Raw genomic sequence first — 19,392 nt, forward strand, 5'->3', positions numbered from 1 at the left:
GATCGGCTATTTCCACTTCACTGCATGCGCAAGAAGGAAGGGAAAAAAACCATGAGAAAGAAAGGAAAACGGAAAGGTGGAAGAGGAATATTGATATAAGAAAGAAGAGTGTAAGAGGTTGCCCTATCTCAAGACACCCAAATTTCAACCTCACACGTGTAGCCAAAAGTGTCAGAAACACGAAGTATAATAAATCAAGTCAATCAATCAATGACAGAGGAAAGACATAAATAATGAATACTAGGGCTGAGGCGATACCTGTACTGACGTCGATACTCTCACCGATTCCCACCGATACCGATGCTTGGAAATTGTAATAATTAAAACTGGGTACTTTAGTATTATATGGACTGCCTCATTTCAGACCGTCTGTTTTCAGGGAAAGCAAAAGAAACACTCATGGACATAATAGGAACACTGTATTTGAAAGTTTACAACATATAAATCATACAATTTAGGTTAGGTTAAGTTAGGTTAGAAATGTTTCTTCTGCTTTCCCACTAACCTAACCTAACCTACATTGTATGATTTATATATTGTAAACTTTCAAATACAGTGTTCCTATTATGTCCATGAGGCCTCCCCGATGGCGCAGTGGTAGCGTCGTCGCCTTGTAATCAAGGGGTCCCGGGTTCGATTCCCGATGGAGGCACATAGTGGTTCGGATCCCACTTTGAACTGTAGGTAAAGTCCCGATTAGCCTTACTGTGCATAAAATGGACTTAAAACAACAAATCAGTCCAATATTATGTCCATGAGTGTTTCTTTTGCTTTCCCAGAAAACAGACGGTCTGAAATGAGGCAGTCCATATAATACTAAAGTACCCAAAAGTGTGTGTAAATATTTTACCCTACATCAATTTACCGACGCCTCCCCGATGGCGCAGTGGTAGCGTCGTAGCCTTGTAATCAAGGGGTCCAGGGTTCGATACCCGGTGGAGGCACATAGTGGTTCGGATCCCACTTTAAACTGTAGGTCCAGTCCCGATTAGCCTTACTGTGTACAAAGTGGACATAAAACACCAAATCAAACCAAACCAAACTAAATCAATTTACCAAGATTTTTGTTTTCTAATATTTGAGTATTACATCAGGTATCGGCAAACAACCGATACTTTCCGATACCGATAAATCGGCATCGGTATCGGCACAGCCCAAATATGTACCATTTTATAGCTGACCTCTCTCTCTTTCAGATCTTTCCTATGGGCGCCCATGCGTAAGGTCAAGGTGAAGTGGACCTTGAAGATCTGGAGACCCAACTCCAGTATCAGCATAATCTTTCGAACAACGAGCATTCCAGCCATTCTCCTTGCCACACTTCATTGGATTCGCCTCTACACCTGCCCCGCTGCAACCCAGCGATTGACCCCATTAGCTGAATAGTTGAGGAAGGTTTCCCCGTCCGCGCGGAATAAGAAACCACAGGTTTTTCGGTCCGCTGGTCCCTCTCATTTCGGTCCCACATCCGTCGTTCTGCTTCGATTGAGCCTAATGGCCAAACAGCAAACAATTAGCTGTCAACAAAGCAGAATGGAGGAAAATGGGTTGAAGAGTGGCTTTCTGGTGTCCACAATCGCCGCTCCAGTGGGCTTCCTTCGTGGCGCTACCGTCGCAGACACCTTCCTTCAGCTAGGGCAAGGCTATGGAAGGTCATTCACTTTGTAGTCAGCTGTGAGTGAGTGTGTGCGCTCGGGACGAGTCCGGAGGATTGCCGGCCGCTACCTGAACATCCCCCCAGCACCGACTCTTGCGCTCCAGAAAGGAATTTCGCTCGTTCCCGAGGAGGAACAGTACAAGTGATTACCATTTTGTTTGGAACCAGTTTTTCTCTCTCTCTCAATAAGTGCTCGTGACATATCGACAATAGGAAATCTTTAAAGTGCAGGAATTGGAAGCTGCCTGTAATAAGTGCCAATTGGGGAGCAGCGGAAGTAGTGCAGGTAAGAAGACTTGGGATCTTGTGTGAAATGAATCTCGAACACATGGCTTTATCCAGAATGTTCAATCTACTGGAGTGAAAAGCACCAAAATAATGAAGTAGGCCTTTGTGCAAAAGTTTAGAGCAGTTGAAGCTAAACCTTGCCATTTTTTTGTCTGACCAGCTTTAGTACTAACAAATTATCTTATTTCGAGGCAATATAGTTAGTGTTAGTAGAATGTGATATGGGTAGTGACAAATAGTTACTGACCCTGCGAGCGCCCCCTGCTCTAAAAGATATGGAGCACATATTGTTGGTTCATATGGATGCTTTAGATTGCTTACTCTGAACCAGCTGGAGCAGTAGTAACGTGGTCGCCTTGTGGTCAAGGGTTCCTGGGTTCGATATCCTGTGGAGGCATATATTGGTTCGGATCCCATTTCAAACTGTAGGTCCAGTCCCGTTTAGCACAAAGAATCAAAAGCTATGAACAACGTATTGTCAATAAACACAAATCTAATTGAAAGTTTAAAAAACACACGTGGAACAGTAAAACATTGTTGATGGTGCATTTAAAACCCCATTTTTAGCTTCACATGCAATGTGCAAGAGGTTCATAATCTAGAATATATAGAAGGTCTGTCTTCAACATTTGTAGGAAACTATCATCTCAAATAGTATTTCTTACATTTGCAACCAGAAGGAGTGATTCAAGTATCAGGAGGGCATACTACCACAAATGTCACCCTAATTTCACTCTTAGATAAAGAGTTACGTGAAACAGTAGGCAGATCTTAGCAGTATTATTACTATTTAAATACATCTCAATGTGGGATTGCAGTAACTCATCTTTTAAAGTATTGTGATATTATTACATGTAGCACACCCAGAAGTTAAAAATTTGCAACCGGAAGGGGTAATGCAATATCCAAATGGGAAATTCCCTACTTATCCCCACATACCAATCTTAGTAATACGTAGAACCAAACTGGCAAGTATTGTTAGTCAGATGTGGAGGTAGATGTCCTACTTCTTTGTCGTTGCAACAAGAAAAGGGCATATAGTCGGAAAACCCTTACGCAAACTACTGAAATGTGTCGTGTCTTGTATTCAAACCTAGATATCTTTGCTTGCCAGTGGAGGGGCGGTTCTTGTGACAATTTGTAGTCAAGATACGTTCACTTTTTCTCTTGCATGCTTACACGGGATGGTGGGAGACAGAGTGCCCTATTTTTCTTTGAGAATTTTATTTTTAAATTTGTTACTCATATTCGTCAAACTAAATTGTTTGAATATGGTGTTGCGCACTTTGGTACCCTGTCCTTTAGGAGTGCCACGACCAGTGGCGTGCCCAGGATTTTTGAAAGGGAAGGGTTACGTATATTTTTTTTAGTAGTCAGCCTCAGTTTGCCATCTTTTATTGCCTTTGACGTTCTTTTTTAAGGAATATTGGACCAAAGGGAGGGGTTATGATCCCCCCAACACCCCCCTTTTGGTCACTTTTATCCCTTGTCAATCTCTCTTCCATGTAGCACACCCTAGAAACATTATTCTTGCAGACCAACGAGCTTCTGGCGCCTAGACTCTCAGCCAGTATAACCTCAGAGATTTGTGTTCTGCCTGTATGCATCTGTGATTGTCCATTTATCCATTTCATCTGTTGCCGTTTTTTCTCAACTTAATGATGGCCAAAAGTAGGTGCAGAACTAAGTAGCATCAATCAAATACGAATACCATTGACCCTGACAGGACGAAGTTTGTATTTATCAATTTACGTCGTTTTACCAAAACGTTTGGCTAATTGTGCCGATGACAAAAGAGTGCAGATTAGATGAAATTGAAGGGTATCACAAAGAATATCCATATGCACGCCAGGGCTCGAACCCGCGAACTGCAGTGGTGTGGTCGAAAGTCGACCAACAGCATTTGAGGTTGTATTTGTTATTTATCGTCGCTCTTCTATCAGTTTTGGCTAACGGTGACGATGAGAATGGGTAATGTGTGATGAAATTGATGGATGGACACGGGACCCCTGGCATCGTAGTCACTCGGCGAAGGAGGCCGGCTCAGATACACAACACACGCCCCTCAAAAGAGATTAGGAGGCTATTTGAACCTGAAGATTGTTGACAAAAGAATATGGCCAATGTCTGACTAGTACCTACAAGGCGCTAACCAAGACGCACGTGTAATCACATCTTTCTAAAACTTAATCCACATTTTTTTTTGTGTGCGCGCGAGCTACGAAATGAAGGTCATTGAAACTTTGTGACACAGATCCTTGGTCTTTCCAACAAAAGGATCTAAAAACGTGTCCCTGATGGTATGTGATTTGGAGAGGAGGATGTAGTCGAGCTGATTTGACGTTTCTTTTTGTGCACGTCGTTGTGAATAGTGTCAGTCCACGGGCCTTTCTTTAATTTTTGATGCTCAACCTCCACTTTTTTATACATCCCTCTACATGATCTTGCTTGGTAATCAGGATATTCAGGATTTGATACCCGTGGGAACTTTTTCAAATTTTAGGGAAACTTGCAGGAAATATATTAATACTGACCTTAATCTTAGTGACGAAAGATCGGTAAAAAAAGTAATTAAAGTATGGAATCTTAGATCAGAATTCATTTCGGTCAATGCAAGATTCATTGCAATTATATTAGTTTTCAGGAGACTTCCTTTGCCTATTACTGAAGTCTGAAGGTCGATTGTCGCTCCACTTCATCACACATACAATGAACTCCCTGCCATTTTGAAATCTCCTGGTGCGCAAATGAGGCTTCCAGCTGCTAGAGGAGTGGAAGTCTGAATGTGACCACTCGCCCCTAACACCCAAACAAGTGTTTCAACAACTTACGCACTGGCGTACGCAGAGTAGGGCTGATGGGACTACTGCCCCCTCCCAAAATTTGAGAAAATGAACATTTTCAAATAAATGCAGTGAAGAATTCGGGAAAATTACCCCAGATTTTCATTTTCGCGAGTAGAAAGTTCTAAACATATGAAATATCTTATTGTGTATACCCCCCCCCCTTTAAAATTCCAACCATTTCCGAGGAAAAATCCCGTGTACGCCAGTGCCTGTACAAGGGCAAACATGAAAATTTTTCATCTTGGTTTTTAATCTGTCGTATTTTTAAAAATTGTCAGTACAGTCAGTATTTATTTTCGTTTTCGTAACTGCAATTTCCGATTTGTTTTCATTACTTCCTTTTGGGAGATACATGACAGTTTCCCATTGAGTGACAAATCTTTCAGAATTCAATTAAAGATATATTCTTTACTAAGTTTCTTATCCTATTAATAGCTATTATTGTGCTGACAAGGTAACAAAGTTACGAAAGCGTTTCTTGGACATTGACTCTCCAAATGCTGAAGTATGTAAAAATACAGTATTACAATTTCGTACTACATGTTACCACATCACCATTATTTTTATAACAAAACTAGCTGATTGTCTGGCGTTGGCCGGGTATTTATTTATCCCATTCTTCTAATAAAGTTGTCCGTGGTAGAAACATGGCGATCTTAAATCCACTCCGCAGTACTTAAGACTGCCCCTGTGACTTGATCGTGATCGAGGAAGCAAGTGTCTCTCTCTCTCTCTCTCTCTCTCTCTCTCTCAAATATCATCGTGAATGTCACCAATTAGCTTAGCGACTCCGAAACCTATAGATTCCACACTAATATCGGTCGTTTTACATGTCAACCCCTTCCCACCCCCATCGCTAGGGGTGTCTTGGAGTTGAACAGCATTGGGAGTGTCACTATTCATCTTAGCGACCCCGAAAACTATGGCTTCCACACTAATATCGGTCGTCTTCGATTATTTTTACATGTCACCCCCTTCCCACCCCACCCCTAGGGGTGTCTTACCCCCACAGTATTTCTTTCCAGATTGTAAGTCATATGTGTACCAAGTTTGGTTGAAATCGCTCCAGGCGTTCGAGAGTTATGCCGGAACAAACATACACACATACTTACATTTTTTATATATAGAAGAAGATTACTGTATTAACTTCATAAACACATTAGTTTGTGTACAATAAAAAAAAATTACGATGACTGGATATGGAGATACTGGATGCAGAATAATATATAATTTTAATAAAATCCCATCCGGCCTCCTTAGCGGAGTGGTTAGCACTACGACGCCAGGAGTCCCGGGTTCGAATATCGACTTGGGCATAGGTGTTCTTTGAGAGTTACATCATATCACCCATCCTCATCTTCGCGATTAGGCAAAATTGGCTGAAAATCGAAGCAAAACAAACCAGATAAAAAATCCCAGGTTTACTTTTAAAATGCTAATTTCAGTCGGTATTGTTTGATCTTTTAGTACCTAAAATCAGTAGCTTTATTTAACCCTTTGAGTGGTTTGCACCCCTTGTTAACACGCTAACGTGTACGAATAAATATTATATTTATTAACTGAAACCTCTTTGTCCATGTGTGGTTTTGTTGGTTAAGTTAACAATTTAAAAATATTACTTGCAAAGAAAAAATCACAAGGCATTTCAAGAATGCCTTTATTCCTGCGCGCCAGTCTGTAAGTTAATGCATTACTCCGAGTGCAGCAGCAACTGTCAAAATGTTATGTATCACTCCGCGCTGGAGGTAACAACATCCTTACGATTAAGACATTCAGGTCTTTTGCCAAAAGTCGTTCATCCCACTTGCCACATCACGAATCCGGATTTCATTATTACGTGCGACATGTAATGGCGATTCTTTGGTCAAGATTATGTACGGCCGAACCGGATCTAGAAGTTCTGCTCTACGCATTTCGCATCTTCAAAGAGAACTTGTGCCTGTATCTTCATCTCTTGATACAGAGCGGTATGGCATCCGGAATTGAACACGCGGGATATATGTGACATTCAGCGTTAGTACGCACATATCCAGAAATATATTTCGGGAGGGTACGAAATTGTGTTTCGCAAATAATGAGATAATAAATAATATAAATGCTTATAATTAATAGGTAAAGTTCCCTTGTACATAGCACCGTGCCATGAAGGCCCCAAACATTATCATTTATACGTTGATATAAATTTGTCTGACCATAATGATAACTGGGCCTTGTCATCAAGGGGTCCCGGGTTCGATACCCGGTGGAGGCTTATAGTGATTCGGGTCCCACTTTTAAACTGTAGGTCCAGTCCCGATTAACCTATATGTGCATAAAGTGGACTTAAACAATAACCCAACTCAACATAATAATTGTTAAAATAGGTAAATTTATTAATATTGTTAGTACATTAATAGGTAATTGATTGCATTAGTCTATTTTTATATTGCTTTTCTGCATTTTTTTGCTAACCGCGACGATGTGGATAAGTGATGACATGATAGAATTGATGAAGGGACGCTCACCACGCCAGGCCTGGCGTCCTAGCTCGCTATGCTAACCACTCAGCTACGGAGGTCGGTTCATTCATAGGTAAAAAGACTGTACAAGAATAAGAACACATATTCATTTTCTAGCTTATGGGTAGTAGTTAAGATCGCTAAAAATTGTCCTTTCAAGAAAATTGACTTCAAAATATGAGATCTAATATTTTTTTGAATAACACAAAAAGGATGTTGTGTCCAGGTGATGAAAAGTTCCTGCTTAATGTTTTAAGTACATTATCCTCGTAGTATACACAAATCATCCTAGGAACTATGAATTCAAATCCGTATGATCCCAATCTAATCCTTGCCTTCGTGGAAGTTGGGTGAATATAAATAACCCCAGCTACAACAAATGCTAAACAAATATATTTCTATTATTTAAGTACGTGGTAAGTATTTCGGGGGTCCAAGCCGCCTGGACTTCCCTCTAAATACGTCCTGACTCTTTAGTTCTTTGAGGGTTATAGAGACTACTAGAGGGCATTGAACAGTAGCCTCTGGTGATTCCAACCGTTGGATAGGCAAGTATCTTCAATGACGTAATCGTTTGATGTTCTGATTGGTCCGCTTGAGCTGGGTACTTCTTCCGTGGTCAAGCAGCAGTGTTTGTTTACAAGTTGTTTACTTAATAATGTACAATAGCCGACCACCGTGGCGGAATGGTTAGCACAACCCATTACGACGGCAAGGACGGTGTTCTTTGGGAGTGTTCATAAATTTCATCACATCACCACTCATCCTCATCTTCGCAATTAGTCAAAAGTGGCAGAAAAGCGAAGTAAAATAAACCAAATCAATCAAGTCAATAATGCACAATCTATTCCATCCCCCCGAAACTTGGCAAAAAGCAGTGCTAGAAGTCGAAATTCCTAGTAGGAGGTGCTTTGTCAAGTTTGGGGATATGAGGTGGATGCGTGAGTGGATTTACCGGGTGGCCAGAATTATTGTTACCCAACTCGGAGCTTTCTGTAGCCTGTTTGAGGCATCGTAGAACCCCCACTTCGAGCACTGGTTATAAGCGTAACATTTCGAAACATTTCTTCAAGCCTTTGCGGACCCTTTGGAGGGCATGGCAGACCTCTGGTGGTCCAAGAACCGCTCGTCGACTACAATGGCTTTGATTGACCATTGTTAAATGTGTTTAATTTTCCATAAATCCGTTCCGCTATGATTCGAACGAAAACTTATTCTTTCATCTTTAGGGCCGCACAACATTATTCATTTCTCTTCTAATTGGAGGTAGATCATAACAATACTTTGCTGTAGCTATAAACACTACATTAACTCATTAAAGTTTGAATTTAAATTAGGAGAGGATTGACTGATTTCGGAAAAATGCACAACAAAGAATAATGTCTATCTCTCTCTCTCCCTCTCTCCCATTTTCAAGAGACCATCAACAGATCCACGTAATAACAATACAGTAAAACCTCGTCAATCCGGACCTCGATAAGCCGGACTTCGCTTAATCCGGACAGGCAAAACCAGCCCCCCCCCCCCCAAGAGCAGAATGCAAGGTTTTAAATATGGCTAGAAGTCAACAAGAGAACTTCCCAAAGACAGGGCAGTCAACCACTGATGAAATTCTGTTTCCCGCAGACATTTTACTGTACTGTATAGTGTATTTAGGCCTATGCTCTTTAAATTCGCCATAATAAACTTGTTTCGTTGCTATAAACGGAGTTTTAATGCACTTTCTACTGTTCTTTTAGGTTATTTCAGTTAATCCGGACTTTCGTTAAACCGGTCAACTTATCCCCCATTAGTCCGGATTAACGAGGTTTTACTGTATATGCACAATAAACGTAAAACAAGAGTTCAAGACAAATATAAGTATGGAAAATATCTGATTTATATTAATAGAAAGCAAAAAGTAGACGGTACTAATATGTAATGAAAACATTTCAACTATTTTGTAATTTATTAAAATTTTTAGCCAGTTGCTAAATGGATTAGTTGCTACTGTATAACATATGATATGTACATAAAAGTAACAAATGAATCCCTTTATATATATTTAATAATATAGTATTTTAAAGTATTTTGTAATTTACTTGTATGTGATAACATAGTAAATAAGAAGACCCGTGTTTTTTTTTCTTGCGTTACACCGTACTGGCACCTTTTCATAGGCGATTATATATATATATATATATATATATATATATATATATATATATATATATATATATATACAGGGTGTCATTTTAATGGCGCCCACGGGCCACGGAAACGTATAGAGGACATCAAAACAAACAACTTTTTTCAATAACATTTTTCTCGTTGGAGCGTCGTTTCGGCGCTACAGTCGTTCAAAAAAGCCCGTTTTGTCGCCTGAATGCTGGCAACCACACACAACATTTGATTGCATTTGTGACGTCATATCCCGTCGTGAAGCGATGCGTTACAGGGTTGCCTGGAACACACATATTCTGTGAAAAATGACATAGCTACAATCAGCCACATTATGTACCGTAAAACAAAACGAGAAAACACGTTCTGTAACCTAAGGAAGTAAACAAACGATACGAAAAATGGTAGAAAGAAAATAGAATTCAAGTGGAAGTGATCATATCGAATTTTGTCTCAGCTTACAAGTCAAATATTTGCAAATCTAGTTACCAAGTTGGCATCTACAATTTAGTCTATCCACTTCGTCCTTCTGATACTAGTTGTCTGTGACACACTGAACAGATGACAAAATAGAAATGAAAAAACTCAAAATTCCAAAGTTAAGCAACACATAATATAATGTATATTCAGGGCATTATGAGGCAAGTGACAAAAATGGTTGAAAATACAGGGATATAAGTAGTAGTAATACAAGATCTCCAACGACCGTGTTTATCTACGCAGCGGATACACATGTAATAGTTTGCAACTCTGAACAGGGCAGTATATTCGCTACTGATTCATCATTAGATTGTTACTGTGGTTGTACGTGTTTTAGCCGTAATCTAACAACGTGAACCTCGGATACTTCAGTTTTCAGCAGAAAAGTACCACAAGGCATCTGGACACAAACCTGTAGATATCAATCTTGCAACGAGATTTGTAAATATATTTGACATGTAGCTGGGCGTAAACTGCCCCATGTAAGCTGTAAGCAATAAAAGTTATTGTTGTTGATATTTGACATGTAGGCTGAGACAAAATCCGATATTGACTCTTCATTTTGAATAAGTTTTTTACCATTTCTCATATCGTTGGTTCACTTCCCCCTTCCCCTGAGATGACTGCTGATCTTCTGGCTGGTAGGCCATGATGTTCGGTTTACTGGACGCGTTTCTCGCTTCGTTTTACAGCTAATAATATGGTTGGTAGTTTGTCATTTTTCACAAAATTTGTGTGTTCCTTGCAACCCTACCGTGCACTGTTTCGTTGCAGGAAATGACGTCACAGATACGATCAAATGTTGTGTTGGGTTGCCAGCATCCAGGCGGCAAAACTGTCTTTTTGGAACAGCTGTAGCGTCGAATTGACGCACCAACGTGAAAAATGTTACTGAGAAAAGTTGTTTGTTTTGATGTCCTCTACACGAATCTGTGGTCCGTGGGCGCCATTAAAATGACACCCTGTATATATATATATGATTATTATATAGGTGGTGACTCGTGGTCTGGTTCTATGGGTGTGCACTTTAGTCTCGCGTCCGGAAGTATTATAACACCCCTGTCAAATACTTGTACCCGTTTTTGAGCACATATTGATGCTTAATATATTGGCAACCCAAGTTTTGATCAACTTTCACTGAAAATGAGGCTATGATAGTTATTTTTCATAATTTTTCTAAAACTGATTTTTTACAAATTTCAAATATTTCGGAAATTGTCCAGCCAATCACGAGAAGAGTGATGTTATTGTGTAATATGTAATTCAGCATTCGATAATCTGACAAAATCACTCAATACATATAAATAACGATCTACAATATCAATACTATTGTCGATTTGCAAAATATTTCATAAAAACTTCCTCCTCCGCTCCACTGATATTAATAAACAAGGAGAATATAACATTGACGTACACCAAAGAAGTCGATCTAACTACCACATGGAGGAAATCAATTGTAATCTATCTAGCTGTTGTTTATTTCTAATGACAGACTGATCGAACCAAGCAAATTAAGCGAATTCAAGAGAATAATAAATCTTAATGAAAATTACAGTACTCACTCAGTTCACACTGCCTTGCTTCGTACTTGAGAAATTTTCCTTCCCTTCCGCCGTATCCATATATTACTGCAGTTGCTACAGGCTTTGTAACTTCCCTCCAAAAATTCAAAACGTTAAATATTAAGTCTCTGCTTTCGCGATGTACAGTTTCCCTATTCATTATGAAATCAAACAGTTCGCACTGAAAAAAGGTACGAGCTTTTGACAACACTAAACAATTTTGCAACTTGGTAACAGAAACACACAATGCAAAACAGCTGGCTGATTGATGTACGCTTCCTCGGCGTGGGTTGATAATTCTGCTACTGCGCCATAGAGACCGTTTATTTTGGCCAAGATGCACTAAGCAAAGGCAATATCAGGCATGTTTAAAACACCCGTCTCGCTTTCAGTTGCCCTCCTCACCTTCCCCCTTTTCTTTCCCTATCATGCACGGGACACAATCGGAGGGACAATATACCATCGAAATTTCCCTTTTCTAAAAAAAAAAATTCCTCAAATTGCATTTGTATGGGTTAGCTCGATTCTGTCACACGATCTCTAATGGAATGGGTTTGCAACACTACAGTTGCTCGCACACCGATCGCTACGTTCACGGCTTTCCTCACACAGCGCTCAACCCAAAAGACCCAATCAGCGTCCTCTGCGCGACTGCTTCAACAGCGTCATAGGGAGCGAAACTAACATTGTGTTCAAGTCCCAAGCGCGGCTATGTCGACGCAGGTTGATATCACTGATCGCACACTTCTCCACCATCTATCTCTCTTGGTGAAGCGGCGTGGGAACACTTGATGTTTCGAAGGAGATCGAGTTCAATCAATAAGTATACTAATAATGTTTTGCATTACAGATTTATTTGGGTGTGCACGTGCGAATAGGGAGAAGCCGCTACTGCATAGCACAATATTTGGAGTAGTTTTTTATAACGAACACAATAACAAACTAGCTTCAAGTGAACCGGGACCTTTCTTCCAAGGAAAAAGAGCACTGTGTATATCATATAAGATTTCATACCCTGTATGTGAGGATAAGATAGTCGCTCTGTACAAATGAGATAAAAGTGGCAACGCCCCACTCAGACTGCACAACAACCTTGTCGAAAAATTGAGTAATTGGTTTTCTGTAATTGTCCTTGCACTGGAAAGTCAATTTCACGGAGATGCCTTAGATAATTCCGCCTAGGAAAAAATCGCGCAGCCTTTTAAATCTTCGCACATTGGCGTGCGAAGTGAGCTAACAGGCTAAGCAAAGCTCGTTCGAGGAACGGAGAGAAAACATGAGACAATGAGGAGAGAACGGTGGTGCACAAAGGAAGCCAAATAGCACGAAGCGCTAATTGTTGTTTTTTCCCGCATGGGTCGACCCGTTCCTTGCTGGAATACCACGAGGATTCCGTTAGAGCTGATTGTGTTCCGTGATTTCCTGCCCTCTCCTTGTGTTTACGAGGCTCCCATGCTCAAGGCAGAGCAGAGAGAGTGACTGACGTGAACCTTGCGAAGGAGACTGCACTCTCTCCTTCTTTCTCTTTATCCATCCCCTTGTCCATCTTAGTCTCCCTCTCCTATCTCCGTCCACTTCCCCATCTCAATCTCCTAGTCTTTCTCCGTACCCTTGCCTTGTCTTGTCCCAGCTCCTTCTCTTTTCTTCTCCGCACCTTTCTCACACTGTCTCTCCCCTCCCTCTCTCTTTCTGGATTCGATTTTGGTCGGGGAACATTTCAATGCTTCGAATTTCATTATATCGCCCCCCTCTCTGTTCCCTCTTCTCTGCCTTGCCTCTCCCTTTCCCCCGTTCTCTCTTTCCCCCCTTTTCTATCTTGCCTCCTCTTTCTCTATCATTCCTCTCTCTCCCCTTTATCTTGCCTCTCTCTCTACAATTGCTCTATCTTGCCTCTCTCTCTACTCTTTCTGTATCTTGCCTCTCTCTCTCTCTCTCCCTCTCTCCCCTTTCTCTATCTTGCCTCTCTCTCTTCCCTTTCTCTATCTTGCCTCTCTCCTCTTTCTCTATCTTGCCTCTCTCCCCTTTCTCTATCTTGCCTCTCTCCCCTTTCTCTATCTTGCCTCTCTCTCTCCCCTTTCTCTGTCTTGCCTCTCTTTCTCCGTCTTGCCTCTCTTTCTCCGTCTTGCCCCTCTTTCTCCGTCTTGCCCCTCTTTCTCCGTCTTGCCCCTCTTTCTCCGTCTTGCCCCTCTTTCTCCGTCTTGCCCCTCTTTCTCCGTCTTGCCCCTCTTTCTCCGTCTTGCCCCTCTTTCTCCGTCTTGCCCCTCTTTCTCCGTCTTGCCCCTCTTTCTCTGTCTTGCCCCTCTTTCTCTGTCTTGCCCCTCTTTCTCTGTCTTGTCCCTCTTTCTCTGTCTTGTCCCTCTTTCTCTTTTTGTCTTGCCTCCCTCCCTCTTTTTGTCTTGCCTCCCTCCCTCTTTTTGTCTTGCCTCCCTCCCTCTTTTTGTCTTGCCTCCCTCCCTCTTTTTGTCTTGCCTCCCTCCCTCTTTTTGTCTTGCCTCCCTCCCTCTTTTTGTCTTGCCTCCCTCCCTCTTTTTGTCTTGCCTCCCTCCCTCTTTCTCTGTCTTGCCTCCCTCCCTCTTTCTCCGAATTTTCTCTATCTTGCCTCTCTCTAACTCTCTCCTCTGTCCCGTCTCTCTCTCTTCTCAGTCTTTAACTATCTTCCCCCTCTATCCTCTTTCTCTGCCTAGGAACAACAAAACTATTTTTAAATATTATATCCCGAAGCTTCACGGATCAAATATTGATGAAAATAATCATCTTGTAATCAATAAGTTATGGATTAGATTTTTTGTCGGGTCACATTTCAATTGTTCGGATTCTACTGCAATCTCTGGATCCTAGTATAAATTAGTCTATGAAAGACTGAAACTTGAATTATGTTACAGCCTCAATAACGAAAGTAGCTATTACTTATATTGTTATTATTGTGTGCGTTGTTAATCCACTTTACGTTCAGATAGGCTAACCGTGAGCACCTTCATCGGTGGTCGAATCAGTTACCCTTGATTACAAGGCGAGAGCATTACGATTACGTCATCGCGAAGACCCGAATTATTAATATTATATCCTTAAGTCATATTATGTTAGTGTTCGATATAGCACAACATACATGAACACTTAAGGGAGGCCATTCCTATCTTTGGATACCAGGACTGCACATGTGTCTATGATAACTGTACGCGGCTGAACATTGTCCACAGTAGCAAAGGAGATTTTGCTTTACCTTTCTTCCGCAAAGTTCAGTCACCGGAAAGTGCCCCTAGAGGCATATAGACCATGGATACTCAGTAATAACTAGACTTAGGATTCTAGGTTTTTAACCTATTTTTTTTGTTTGCAGGTAAATAAGAAATAACAAGTTACGTCAGCGTTCCGTCAAAGAACGCAATACCTGATTATAGTGCCTAAAATAACTTATTTTGCTTGTTAGAACCTATTGTAAGTCTCTTCGCATAAATCAAACCTTTTCTATAAGGTTTTTGTGTCTTTTTTTAAGGTTCTGCAGGATTTTTGCATCACACAAAGGTATTTGTTCTGTTTGGTAATGAAAATATTCAATGACTAACTTGTTTGAAACACACTCTGTGTCAATTTCCCTCCCTCTAAGCTCTAAACAAAGCAAAATATCTGGTGCCACTGTTGCCTGCACAATCCAAAGTGCAAACTTCTGATCGTGTGGTCTTGCTTATTCTTGGTACTTTCTAGCATTCACGCATTACGAAGTAACGCTTCAGCATTCAAATTGGCACCACTTGCTATGCTTATGTTTAAAGATCATTTTCACCATATAAGATGATGCTCATAGATAAAAGGCGGGATTTTGTCTGTGGATAATATGAAAAAGATTGTTTATTTATTTATTTACATTAATGAACTCAACAGGCTGGCGCCCAGTTAGTGTTCAGAGATACAGGTTTTCATACATGCTTCAGAGACAGTTATTTGATATTGTTTTCATTACACTGTTTTTAAATTCTATATATGGCATAGAGAACAAATCAATATTTTTGTTACGCTTTTCTAAGGCATTGTAAAGAACACTCATTCTCCAGATAGGGAATTTCTTGACAATGTTTGTTCGCGCTCTATTCACAAAAAAGGTTTGATGATTGGGTCGCGTCTTATTGTTAGGAACGCGTAATTTAAATTGTGAGATCCAAAGAGGAGAGCGAAGTTTTCCATTATATATTTTCCAGAGCAGCAGCAGGTCGCGGACTGTCCTTCGATCGTCAAGCCTGTGCATTCGGAGCTCGTCAATTAGATTACTGTACGAATCGAATCTGGGATAAGTACCTTCAAGTTTATACTTCATATAACGTAACATTTTTGATTGTACTCGCTCTATTTTTGTAGTCTGTACTATACTGTCAGTGTTCCATACAACGGACCCGAATTCAAGTTTTGAACGCAGTAATGAGTAATATAATATCTTAAGTGTTTGGGTGTCTCGAAAGTCTCTGCCCATTCTAATAATGAACCCGATAGGTTTGTAAGCGTTTCCTATTACTTTGTTATATCGATAAGTAACTTTTTGCTAACAGTACAAGTATTAGTATTACAATAACTAGTGGATAATTTTGAAAATGATGCCTAGAAATGAAATTTTTGGTTAGAAAATTAATATATGTGATGGTTTTGGATGGATGTATGATCTGTTAAAATTTGTCACGGTTACTTTGAAATTTTGTTTCAATTGTTCCTAATTAGCATTTTTCAGGAACTTTGAACCATTTTATGTTTTTTGGACCAATTTGAGGATTTTTTGAGTGTAATTTAATATTTTTAGAGCCTATTTTAGGATTTTTAGAGCCTATTTTAGGCTTTTTAGAGCCTATTTTAGGGTTTTTAGAACCGATTTTAGTGTTTTTAGAGCCGATTTTAGTGTTTTTAGAGCCGATTTTAGGGTTTTTAGAACCTATTTTAGGGTTTTTAGAGCCTATTTTAGGGTTTTTAGAACCCATTTTAGGGTTTTTAGAGCCCATTTTAGGGTTTTTAGAGCCTATTTTAGGCTTTTTAGAACCGATTTTAGGGTTTTTAGAGCCGATTTTAGGGTTTTTAGAACCTATTTTAGGGTTTTTAGAACCTATTTTAGGGTTTTTAGAACCGATTTTAGTGTTTTTAGAGCCGATTTTAGGGTTTTTAGAGCCGATTTTAGGGTTTTTAGAGCCGATTTTAGGGTTTTTAGAACCTATTTTAGGGTTTTTAGAGCCGATTTTAGGGTTTTTAGAACCTATTTTAGGGTTTTTAGAGCCTATTTTAGGGTTTTTAGAGCCTATTTTAGGGTTTTTAGAACCGATTTTAGGGTTTTTAGAGCCGATTTTAGGGTTTTTAGAACCTATTTTAGGGTTTTTAGAACCTATTTTAGGGTTTTTAGAGCCGATTTTAGGGTTTTTAGAACCTATTTTAGGGTTTTTAGAGCCGATTTTAGGGTTTTTAGAGCCGATTTTAGGGTTTTTAGAACCGATTTTAGGGTTTTTAGAACCTATTTTAGGGTTTTTAGAACCGATTTTAGGGTTTTTAGAACCTATTTTAGGGTTTTTAGAGCCTATTTTAGGGTTTTTAGAACCGATTTTAGGGTTTTTAGAACCTATTTTAGGGTTTTTAGAGCCTGTTTTACGAACCTAATGGGCCTCCCCGATGGCGCAGTGGTAGCGTCGTCGCCTTGTAGTCAAGGGGTCCCGGGTTCGATACCCGGTGGAGGCACATGGCACAGTGGTTCGGATCCCACTTTAAACCGTAGGTCCAGTCCCGATTAGCCTTACTGTGCATAAAGTGGACTTAAAACACCAACTCAAACCAAACGAACCTAAAAGTACATTTTTTAGAACCTAAAGATCCGAGGTCTAGTAATAACCCAGAAAACCTAGTGAACAAAAAAACAAAACTTCCGCTGGAAGACAGACAAAAATCCAACTTCAACAATTTTACGAGTCTCCTTGCAACTGACAGAAGAGAAATGATCCAGAGTGTTGTATTTCCGGAACTGGATGAGGCCACATCACATCAACGGGGGGGAAAAAAAAGAAAGAAGTCCTGTAGCTCGGATATCAAGAATGTTTTCTAGGGCAGTGGTCATCAGGTGCCAAGTTCCCGTACTCCACAGTACCCTTTTTGTTCTTTCCCCATTTCCTGAAGCAGTCGGATGAATTATTGTCGCCAGTTTCCGTTGTCTTGCGTGAATCATGGCCTGGCCAATGTTGAATCCAGTCTACGAAAGACTGGCCTGAATTCGCAGCCCAAATCGCAAACGAATTTCAAGCTTCACGTGACACGGAAGAAATTTAAAGGCGAGCGAGAAATTTTTAATATCCTCTACTCTTGTCCTCTTTTTGTCTGGAGCTTCGTATGGTTTATGACATGAGGAAGTGTGGACGAAGTTTTCGAGGAAAATGTGGCCCAGTCTTCATCAAAGAAAGAGGTGACCGGCCGGAGGTAGTAGGCATATCTGCTTTCTACCACTTTAACAATGTTTGCTTCACCTGCAAGCCTGGAGGAATTTTAGTAGGATATGTACATCCATCGTCCCTTTGTCTGGCTTTCTAGACCTGAAACCATTACTACTTTTTCAAGGACCTTCGCTGCTCTTCTCATGTTGCTGTTTCAATACCGAAAATGGGTTGTTGCCGAGTATTGTATGAATTCTAACTATGTCACGTTTATATAAAAATAAGTCCAGTCCAGTCTAGTTTAGTGCAGGTGCATCCCGTGCCGGGCTGGTGCAAGAAAGTTGTACACAACACAGTAGACGTTGTGCGCAAGAACAGCGTGTTCAAGTTCAGAAGATTCGACAAATGCCTATCTGCTGTTCTCACCGTTCATTTGATTGGTTAACACGTACCATGTGATCATACACCACACTGTATACCGCTCCAGGACGTAGTGCAAACGGTGCAGACACCAAATCAACGATGCTACACTTTGTAGCCAACTAGACACGTGGGTGCAAGGACAGTGAAATTGCAGCGAACTAGAAGTGACTTTAGAGTCCTGAAAAAAAAAATGTTTCTTTCTCTTGCATATGCTTCGGCAACATAACGTCAAATACGGAATTCAGGGTTTAGTATCACCCTTTCCATTTTAAATATACGGACTGACTATAAAGCAAAGTTCATCAACTCACTCAACAGAGTCCAAGAAGTATCCTGCATAACGGACGAACGCCTTTTTTATCACTCGACAATTTTTTCGTCCTTCTCGTTGCATGCTGCACTTCTTGGACCGGCTGGACTGTCACCGCGTGCAGAGTCATTTCCGTCCTGCAGAAAAGACTCTCGTGTTGTCTGGACTTCCCGTTAAGGCTCCTCAGGCACCCACACTCTTAGCTCGGCAAAGGACAAGCGGTCTGCTTTTTTGCTTCGTTACTGCTTTTCCTTGATATGTCTCTCGCTACTTCCCTCCTATTATTTCCATCCTTGTTTCTCTTCTTTCAATCCTCTTCTGTTTCCTAACTGTATCTCTTCTTTCCTTCGGTCTTTATCCCTCAATTGTTCTTTCTTCAGGATCTCCATACCCCTCTCTATCTTTTGCCTGTCTGAATCTGCTTTTCTTTCTCCAAATTATCCATATCTCTCATCTAGATGTCTTTCCTTTCCACCTTTTTAGTCAACTCTTCTCGCTATCTCGTCGTCGCCTTGTACTCAAGGAGTCCCGGGTTCGATATACGGTGGAGGTACATAGTGGTTCAGATCCAACTTTAAACTGTAGGTCCAGTCCCGATTAGCCTTTCAGTGCATTTGGACTTTGAACTAAAACTCAAGCTTTCCTCGCTCTCTTTCTGCTTTCTTTTGATTATCTTTGTATCTCCCCCCTCTCTCTTTGTCCATCTCTGTGTTAATATTTTATCTTTGTTTATAACCTTTCTATTTCCGCTGTCTCTCTCTGTGATTGATTTTCTACATATGTCT

At 40.5% G+C, this 19,392-nt stretch overlaps 1 protein-coding gene across 1 annotated transcript in view; it reads left to right on the forward strand.

Annotated features, from left to right (window-relative positions):
- Positions 1-1,640: 1,640 nt before the first annotated feature.
- Np (serine protease notopleural) overlaps positions 1,641-19,392 on the forward strand; it is a 116,895-nt gene continuing 99,143 nt past the window's right edge. The window contains exon 1 of the mRNA XM_083143144.1: positions 1,641-1,943. The gene's annotated coding sequence lies outside the window, so the exon portion shown is untranslated. The remainder of the gene's footprint in view (positions 1,944-19,392) is intronic.

Source organism: Lepisma saccharinum, chromosome 21, assembly GCF_977018435.1.
Source record: "Lepisma saccharinum chromosome 21, izLepSacc3.1, whole genome shotgun sequence".
Lineage (NCBI taxonomy): Eukaryota > Metazoa > Arthropoda > Insecta > Zygentoma > Lepismatidae > Lepisma > Lepisma saccharinum.